Source organism: Rhinopithecus bieti, unplaced genomic scaffold, assembly GCF_001698545.2.
Source record: "Rhinopithecus bieti isolate Rb0 unplaced genomic scaffold, ASM169854v2 scaffold_2723, whole genome shotgun sequence".
NCBI lineage: Eukaryota > Metazoa > Chordata > Mammalia > Primates > Cercopithecidae > Rhinopithecus > Rhinopithecus bieti.
This window is the reverse complement of record NW_016804119.1, coordinates 2,514,764-2,524,534: the sequence shown is the minus strand read 5'-3', so window position 1 is coordinate 2,524,534 and position 9,771 is coordinate 2,514,764. Positions and strand designations below refer to the sequence as shown.

At 39.0% G+C, this 9,771-nt stretch overlaps 1 long non-coding RNA gene across 1 annotated transcript; it reads right to left on the bottom strand.

Moving 5' to 3' along the window:
- Positions 1–431: 431 nt before the first annotated feature.
- Positions 432–7,154, bottom strand: LOC108523676 (uncharacterized). The gene is made up of 2 exons (XR_001883862.1): positions 7,070–7,154; positions 432–1,267 (listed from the first exon to the last, which is right to left on the bottom strand). It is a non-coding gene; the product is annotated as an uncharacterized LOC108523676 (long non-coding RNA).
- Positions 7,155–9,771: the final 2,617 nt, after the last annotated feature.

The window sequence follows — 9,771 nt, the reverse complement described above, 5'->3', positions numbered from 1 at the left end:
TGTTAGATTGGAAACAGTGCCGCCCGTGGCTCTCTGTACCCTCCCCTCTCATTACAGCTCATCCTTGGAACACAATCATTTTCTGTGTTATCCAAAGGTGTCATTACAGGGTGCCTGCTATGTAGTTAGTGCAGTGTCAGCATATTCGGTGTGGTACTCCCCCGACTCTTACCCCCATCCTCCTAACCTGGAGGATATAACTAGGCCATAAGAATTCCTCTGGGGCTACTGTATTGGGCAGAGACATAGTTGTGTCTGGGGAAACTTTTGCTAGTGACTTACTGTCTATAGCTTTAGGTCAAATTTGAATAAATTCTCCCTTCAATTCTAGGGAAACAGTAAACCCACAATTTGTGATGGAAAAGTCAAGTGGATTTGTGTAAAGGCTTTGAGGAGGCCAAAAAGAAGACAGACCATGAAATGAAAACCTAGAATTAAAACTTCTATATAAATTGGAATTTTAAAAATATCAGCCTGATACTAAAGATTAAATAAAATCAGCCTAAGTACCTTAGCTACAAACAGCCATCAAGTGCCAACTGCCTCCTGGGAGCTCCTGGGAGATGCAAATACTGAGAATCCTCCAAGGGCTCCAAAGTCCTCGGGGAAGGTCAATTTACTAAAGGCATTGGGCACAAGTGCAGAACTCATTGGCACGCCCCCTGTGCAATGCACAGCCCCAGGAGGGTTGCAGATTAAAGAAATACACAGGACAGGGGTGGGATTCCTTGGAGAGAACTTCCTAGAGGGCAGCATTTCTTTGGGGAATGCTGAACGTTGAGATAACTGTGAAGGTATCTTCAACTTCTCTGGGCTCCTTGACCACAAGAACTTTGTGTTAGTCACCTGGGGCACCTTCTATATTTCAAAAATAGGTTGTCTTAATACATGTTTGTGAACTTCATGTGGATTGAATTGAGCCAAGCCCCAAGGATGGCGTCTAGTAAATTATCAGCAGAATTCTGCAAGGAAATAAAGGAGTTGTGGTAGGGGTAGGGAGAGATGGGAATATGGAGTTTGTATGTGTGCGTGTATGTAGGGAAGGATATATTAAAGGCAGGGGTTCATAAGGTGACATAAGGCTCATTAAGTAGATGGAACCACTATGCATTGTTGAGGGAAGTGCCATAAAAAGCCCCAGGGAACTCACTTGTTAGTTGGGGGCTCAGGATGACCAGGGTCCAGTGAGGGTTCCTAACACTATGGATTGGAGTCCTTCAGAAGAGGTTGTGCTCCTTGGGAATCAAGGCAGTTGGCGGTGGGGTGTCTGTGAAGAAGGAAGGGCTTGGGGCAGTTGACTAAGGGAATTGCTATAAGACCAGGGAAATATCATTTTAAAAGAGGGATCACTTTTCCAACTGCTATGTGTGTTCACCAAGGCAGATACTAACCAGAATAGCAAGAGTTACTAATAATAGCTAATATTGATTGAGCACATATAGATCAGGCGCTGAGCCCAGCACTTTACATGGATTAACTAAATGATCATGCTAAAAATATTTATGGGGTGCCTACTGTGTGTGTCAGGCACCGTTTAAAATAATGGATATTCATCAGGGAACAAAACCATAAAAATTCTACCCTGACAGAGCTCTTAAAGTTATACTTCCTAATAGACCAATAAGATAAGCAATATTGGGAGCAACAATAGGTAATAGGTACAATAGAACAATAAGATAGGTCATAAAGGGAGCAACTGAGGTGCGGTACAGAGCAATTAAGTAATTTGTCCCAGATTGCATGGGTAATCATCAGTGCATTGCTTTGTGAATATAGTCAATACCAAGTCCCTGTTATATAAATGAGACTGGGGTCAGTCCTAAGAATATCGAAATGGCTTAGGTATACCACATGCTCTGGATGAGCTTCCAGTTGAGTGGAGATGATGAGCATGCAGACAGTAATGGTAGGTTAATGTGGCATATACAAGGTGTGAAGGAAGTCTAGAGCAACTAGCTTTTCCAGTGGGGCAGGGAAGACTTCCTTGAAGGCTACAAGATGAATAGGAACTTACTGAGTAGAAAAGCAGGCTGGAGGTCAAGAGGACATTTCAGACAGGGAAAGGTAGCGTGCTCAAAATGCACAGAGGAGAAGAGGTGGGCGGGATGCTAGCCTTTGCCAATTATGTTATCTTGTACCGGCGCTTCACATATTTTTAAATTAAATATTACATGATAGAAAGAATATGATTTCCATTATATATGCAACAATCAATATGACTGTATACCTAACTGCATAGCTTAATGAATAAAACATGGCTATTAAAATTATTTTTTAAGAAAGTTAGGACAGATTGAATCATTTGTCCGAAGTCATCGAGTTAGGGAATGGTAGACCCAGGCTTGCTGCCCATCCTGTTGGGTCTTAAAACTGTCATATTGGAGTCAGCATGCCTTCTTCTTGCAGGTGGGTAGAATACTTAGACAATGGTGGGAGTTACTGCATAGAAGTTTTCAGTGTACCAGTGAGAAGGAAAGAAGGAGAAGAGTCTATTCCCACTGCTATCCTCTGATTAGACAGAAAGACAACAAACGTGAGAGAAAACAGTTTCTTCAATTAGTGATAAATCTCCAGAGAAGCAGACATAACAGGGTGCTGGACCCGGGAAAAAAAAGTAACTGTGGGCCAGATGTATTTCTGCTTTCACCAGGATGGTCAGAATGGGCCTCTGGAAAAGATTCCTGGATGATAATAAGGCACGAGTGATGCAAAGTCCTGGGGGAATGTGCTTCAGGCAGAGCAAACAGTCAATGCAAAGGCCCTGAGTGGGGGTTATTTTATTTTCTTCTAAGGTAGGTGTAGTTGAGACTTTCAGAAGATCAAATACTTTGACCATAAGACCTTGGCCCCAGGCACGTTCACCTTTCTACATATGCTTAAATTACATGTGCAGCAAAAATACAAGTATTGCCCAAACGAAACACTGTATTAGTGTTAAAATTAGTACTCAATTAAAGCCAAATATCACCATCATTGAATAAACTTCTAGGAGTTAAGAATAAGTATGATACATTATTTTAAAATAAATCATTGTGACATTTTTATTATTAAAATTTTAGTAGTGGTTGTCATTATAGTTCAGGAACTTTCGGCACTACATAGAAACTCACTTTAAACTGACATATTTAATAATATTACTAGACTTATGTTCACAACAGAATATAATTCAGGAAAAAAGGCTTTTAGTAACATATTTTCTGGGAGGAAAAGGACACAGATTAATCAATTTCAAAAACCTTTCATCTTTAAATATTGAAAATGTAATATACTTAATAGTATATGATATAGCATCATTTTAACAAGCTTTTTTGTTTAAAAGTTTAGCTTTCATGAGGGCTGGGGGAAGAGGGAGACTGTAAGAGTTGTCTTCCTAAAATTGTCTCATCAAGTCAATTGTTTTGAAGTTTGGTAAGAATAAAATGTGTTTGAATTTCTCATTTGTGTCTAATAAGTTCCTCTTTTCTTCATATTCTTTTTATTTTTCATTTTGTCTGGATCAAGGATAATTTACTCTGAATGTTATTGTACATGACTGTGGAGTTTTTCTTCCTCATGAAATTTTGATATGGTGAATTTGACATTCTGCTTTTAATTTGTCCTCACAAGATATGAAGAATTCCCTTATAAATAAAACTTTTTCTTAAAAGAATTTTGGCCTAAATGGAATTAAATAATGACAATTTAAATACACTCCTTAACGTTTTTTTTTTTTTTTAAATGTAATGGATGCTAATACACCAAACAATTCGACAAGGACTAGAATTATGATACAATTGAATCTCTATTATTCTGCCTTGTATTGTTATTTAAATTCCTATATTTAAATAATTCCTTGGCTCAAAAAGGATGTAAGTTAACTAGCTATTTTTTATTTGAAAATAGCAAGAAAATCTAATGACACACCTCATTTATATCGCTGACAATATTACAGTGTAACAATCAGAAGTAATGGTTGTTGGTCATATGATCATGGATGATAAACAATACCAGGGAAGCCAGAAGTGACTTTAGAGTGAGCATTTGGTGATTCAGCCCTTTGAAGGCTGAAGCTGAAGCTGAAATCAGAATTATGGCCAATTCTCTAGGCCTGTTAGCTTATACCTGTAATCCCAGCACTTCAGGAGGCTGAGGCAAGTGGATCACCTGAGGTCAGGAGTTCGAGACCAGCCTGGCCAACATAGTGAAACCTCATCTCTACTAAAAATACAAAAATTAGCTGGGTGTGGTGGTGCACACCTGTAGTCCCAGCTGCTTGGGAGGCTGAGGTACGAGAATCGCTTGAATCCAGGAGACGGAGGTTGCAGTGAGCCAAGATCATGCCACTGCAATTCAGCCTGGGCGACAGTGAGACTCTGTCTAAAAAAAAAGCACTGCAACCAATTTCAAGATTGAGACTGGCCTCCAATGCACTCCTTTCCTCATTTATTGTAGGTTCTCATCTTTTTTCTCTTGCTTGTTAAAACATTTTATTGAACCATAACATATGATGAAAAGTACTCAAATTGTAAGTATTCAGTATGATTAATTTTCACAAGGTGAATGTTCCCAAGTCACTTGCACCCAGATCAAGAAAAAAGCCAATAGTACCATCTCTGAAGCCCCCTTCATGCCCCTACCAGGAACCACCATCATCAGGGGATGCAATTATCCTGACCCCTAACACCAGAGATGCACTGCCTATTTTGAACTCATGTAAATGGAATCATCCATATGTATTCTTTTCACATCTGCCTTTAGCTGGGAATCATGATTGTGAGATTTATCCATCTTATATGGAGTTGTAGATCACTCACTATGATTGCTGTATCGTATTCCCTTGTGTAAATGTGTTCAGATTTATTTATCCATTTTGCTGTTGATGGGCACTGAGCCATCTCTTAGGCCCTTAATTTTTATCGAAGACTTATTTTAAAAAAGAAAGAAAAGGCACAAAAATGCTGCTTCTGTACTTGTTATAAAACTTATCTTTGAAGACCTTGTCCATTAGACTATTTAATGGCCTCTAAGTCATCCTGCCATGGGTTTTAGAATTTACTGCCAGAGAAAAGCTTCAACTCTCTTGAGGAATTAATATGCTTCCTCTTTTCTTTTAATACGTGTGCTTATTATATCCTACCTTGTCCCAGAAAGAACTAGCCAGCTTAATTAAATAAAGAAAACCTTGCAAAATTAAAAATTCAACATGGATAAAAACAGTGAAGCAAAGTGAGAACTCCTGTAGCCTCTTCCAATGACTTTAGCATTGAAGCTTATTCAAGCATTGGTACAATGAAGGTCTATACTCTTTCTTACTTGGGACCCAGATTCCCAAGATTCCCTGTAAGCTTCAGATCGGCTGATTCTAAAAGGGAAATGAGATCCTTAGAAAAATTAGATCAATTCTGCCAAACTGTATCCAAACTATCAGAGCAAGCTAGCTCCTCCTAAGAAGGGTACCTCCCTATTCCGGGTATAAGAGAGACGCGTTTGTCTCAAGCATTCTCCAGCAGAGGACCACCTGAATACCTGTAGGTAGATGTGGTTATGAGTTTAATTGACTAGTTTTTTTGACCACCCCTCATCCCAGGATGATGGCATCACCTCAGGGAACAATTCAGTAAAAGCATTTAAGCACTTCAGAGAAGGGGCGGGGAGGCTTTGAGAAAGAAGTTATCCATCACCATCTTGAGATATATTTTCCAGTTGACCTGACTTGATCCAATGGTAGGGTTTGTGCATCTGGATAAAGATATACTAAAAATCTTTTGGATTACTCCCCACAAATATTGCTTCCTTCCATAAACTTGATGGACACAGGGTAATAAAAAACTGAAGATCATACTCCTTATCGAATATCAAGGATATAGCTAGTGTATGTTGCCAGTTAGAGGTGATGCTGCTTGCTGTAATAGCCAACTCAAAAGGAGGTGGAATTATATCCTTTTAAGAGAACTGAGGATCCCAAACAGAAGATTGTCCACCTTTTCTTTGGCTGGGCCAAGATTTTCCATAAAAAATAATTGAGTCTATTCTCTCTAATGCTTATACAAATGGCTCACCAGAATTATAGAGTTCTGCTCTGTACAGCAAGTCCTGAATGGCTGTAATCTGAACATTTTAAAGCAGCTGTAGCCAAATGCCCAAACTGGCCATTTAACACCAGACTCCCCTTTGATGCCTAGTTTGACAGTTACATAATGTCATATTTTCTTTCCCACTCCAGCTGGCAAGAATGTAAGACAAAATTTTTCTCTTTAAAGCTTAATCACAGCAGCAATGCTTATCTTTACATTTAAAATAACAAGTACAAAGTACAATATTCAGATGATGGATACCCCAAAAGTCCAGATTTCACCACTACGCAATATATTCACGTAACAAAATTGTACTTCTACCCCTTAAATGTATACCAATACAAAATTAAAATATTTACTGCTTTTACTTTGCTTGACTTGGGCTTCCTCCTTTTATATACTATTTTGTATACTAATTGTAGATAAACCTTATTTTAAGAAAGGTCTCAAAGCTTTTCAGGAAAAAAGACATGGTCTAAACAAATTTCAAGAGAATAAAGTATAATGGGTGAGGAAAGTGATCAAAAATTGGCAAATGTCTAATGCTTGTCTCCAGTTCTTCTGCCCTGGGAATAAAGACCTGTCTGTACAAAGGCTTCATGACAGCTGAAGGAACAAAATGCTCTCCTGAAAGAAAAGAGCGAGAGTTGCACCATCTTCCCTCCACCCCTGCTCTGCAACGAAACAATGCCTCCCAAAGGAGCTGGCAGCTGGCCCTTGGCAGGTGGTAGAAACAGCATTGCAGCTTGCACAAAAGGAGAAAACCCAAACTTTCAGCTTTGGGGAGCAGCGCGATGATTCTGCCCACTACCTCTTAAAAGAGGGCAGACTGCCACGTCGACCAGCCAAACTGAGCTACTGAATGCCACAGGCTTCTCCCCTTCAGCAACTCCCATTTTTGTTCCTATTGCCTTGAGGCTGATGGCAGCAGTAGCGAGGGGAGGCTGACGGTACCGACACGCAGCTCCTGACCCTGTCCCCTCGGCTTCTTGTTCATTCTAAGTGTGTTTACTCACCTTTTGTTGATGTGCCTGCAGTGACTGCTGATGTGCCAGGAGGGCACAGGCAGAACAGCCAGGAAAGGGAGGATGGAAGGTCAAGGTCTGCAAAAGAAAAGCTGGTGATGTGCATCCTCCACATAGAGGGCCTGGGGAGGAACTGGGTTAAAACTAGACTTGGATTGATTATGGGGTTGCTGTTTTTTTGATGTTTATTTTTGACTCTTTGGTAGGAAATGAATAAATAGAACAGTTTTGATGGAACAAGAACGTATTTTATTACCCTTTTCTCCTGTTCTCTCATCTACCCAGCTACCTCCCTACCTGAAGATGGCAAAATCAGTGATGACATGAAGGTCACAACGCTGTATTTATACAGGTCGTTACTATAGTAACATATTCCTATATTTCTTTCATTGTTATAATGCATGTATTGATTACCTCCTATATGGAAAAGTGAAACAAGCATGGTATTTGCAGCCAGAAAGACCTAGCTTGCCATCTACTAGCTTGGAAAGTTTGGACAATTTCCTTGACCTGCCTGAGCCTAAATAAATGCATGTGAAGAATAGAGATGATAATGCATACCTCATAGGGTTTCTATAATAATTAAATGGAGCTAACCTATGCAGGTTACCTGGTAGAATACATAATCAGCATTCAGTAAGTGAATACTATTATCATCGGGATAATGGCCATGAGAGATGCATTCATTTGAGAAAGAATTGCATCTGTTATTGGAAAGTTTGTGGCCTGATGACACTGAATATATAATATTCTTAAGATTTCAAAATGTTTAATTGTCTTTTCTGGAACCATAATGGTGATCAGGGTCACTGAAGTTGTGACTGAATCATTGGATTAAAAGGCCTAAGATTTCAAGAGGCTGTTCACCCTTGTCAGCTGCAGGGGCAGATTAGCACCAGGAATCCTTGGGAGAGAAGAAAGACAGTAGATTTCTAGGCCTGCTATTGTGGCATAGTAGAAAAGTAAGAGAGAGGGCTAAACAGTTCCTGTCTTAGCATTTTGCTAAGCTCTGTGACAAATCACAGAAAATAATAAAACAGTTACTGTTTATTCACCTATTCAGTGCCAGGCACGCAAGCACATATACAATCTCATTTAATCTTACAACGATTCCATAGGGTAGGGATTTCTATCACTTCACAAATAACCCCATCTACAGTGGATAAAAATATCCTCACAGAGCTCCGGGAAGGGTCAAACGAGATGCTAGATACCAAGGTATTATTATTGGTATCACGTAAATTATTCCATGATTTACATGGAATGCTCACTGGTCACTTGGAAATTGTCTGTACTTTCCTTTTTATGGAACTGTTACTTTGCTTAGTCTTACCGCTTGAATAACTTGCACGCTGTTTCTCGCAATTACCAACATACTCTGAACCCATTTCAACTCCATAAGGATTTAACACCAACTACGTTGAAGACATTGAAATGGGGTTGCAGCAGTAGTTCTCTGTCATGGGATTTGTGTTCTTTGTGGGGTTCTAGAGAAGATAGCACAGAATACTGAGTATGGTTGTGTGGCAAGAGAAACATAAGCAGTTCTAATGGATTTTGGAGGAAGGAATATGCATCTTTAGTCTGGGGTATCTGGGAGGGAGGAGAAGGATCAGGCATCACAGAAGTCTTCCTAAGGAGGTGGTATTTGGGGATGGACCTTGAAAAATGAGCATGAGGTTTTAAATGAATTTTTTTTACCCAATTATTAAATCAATACACACACATTATTGAAAACACATAAAAGAAAAGTAAAAACAAATTCACCACATGCCAATGAATCAAGGACATTATTGTTATACTTTGGGGTATATTCTTACAGTAGTTTTCTCTGTACTGAAGTACATAAGTACATATATATTCATAAGTATAATTAGGAAAATATATAACACATAGTTTTATATCCTTTTTCTTGAAATTTTGAGTATTTTCTGTTTGTAAAGACTTTTCATAAATATGATTTTAATAATTACATCGTAATGTCCCAAAGAACACATATGCCAAACATATATATAACAAATGTCCATGTTTTAAAATACTCTGATTTACCATTTATAGCTCTTGTAAATGATCCAGTGATATGTTTAGCAGAAACAATAAGGCTGTACACCAATTATCTGATCTGGGACATTGACATATAGGCTGAAAGTATCAAAAATTTGTTGATGGCTAGCATTTCCCCTCTTCAATTATTCCTGCCTATTAAACTTCATAAATCATTTCACTCTCATTTTCATAATCTTTCAATGAATTTTAGTTGCTTAGGACATAAAACCCTAATTCCTTTCCCATCCTGTAGGCTCTCCAAACCCAACGCAACTATAAATAAGCTATTGTTTCCCACCACTGCCTTCCTCTGCAAAGATGCGGCCCATCCTTTCACTGTCTGTCTTTTCCCTATTTTGAGCTCCTTAGCCTTATTAAGACCCTCTGTCCCTTGACCTTTCCCTTTTCTCTGAATCTGTCAGTTTCCTCTTAGCCTCACTTCCTACCCTCTCTGGTTTAAGCCTTGTCAGAGCCAATTTTCTGTGATGCTATAGCTTATGTGTCAAGGGTCCCTACTTCCACAGGCACCTTAGAAGGTTCGGTGCCTGATTTTGCATTTGTAATTTCATATTTTTTTTTTTCTTAAAGAGGAGCCTCAAATTGCATAAACTTTAGACCCCACAAAACCTGAATCCTATGGTGGACAC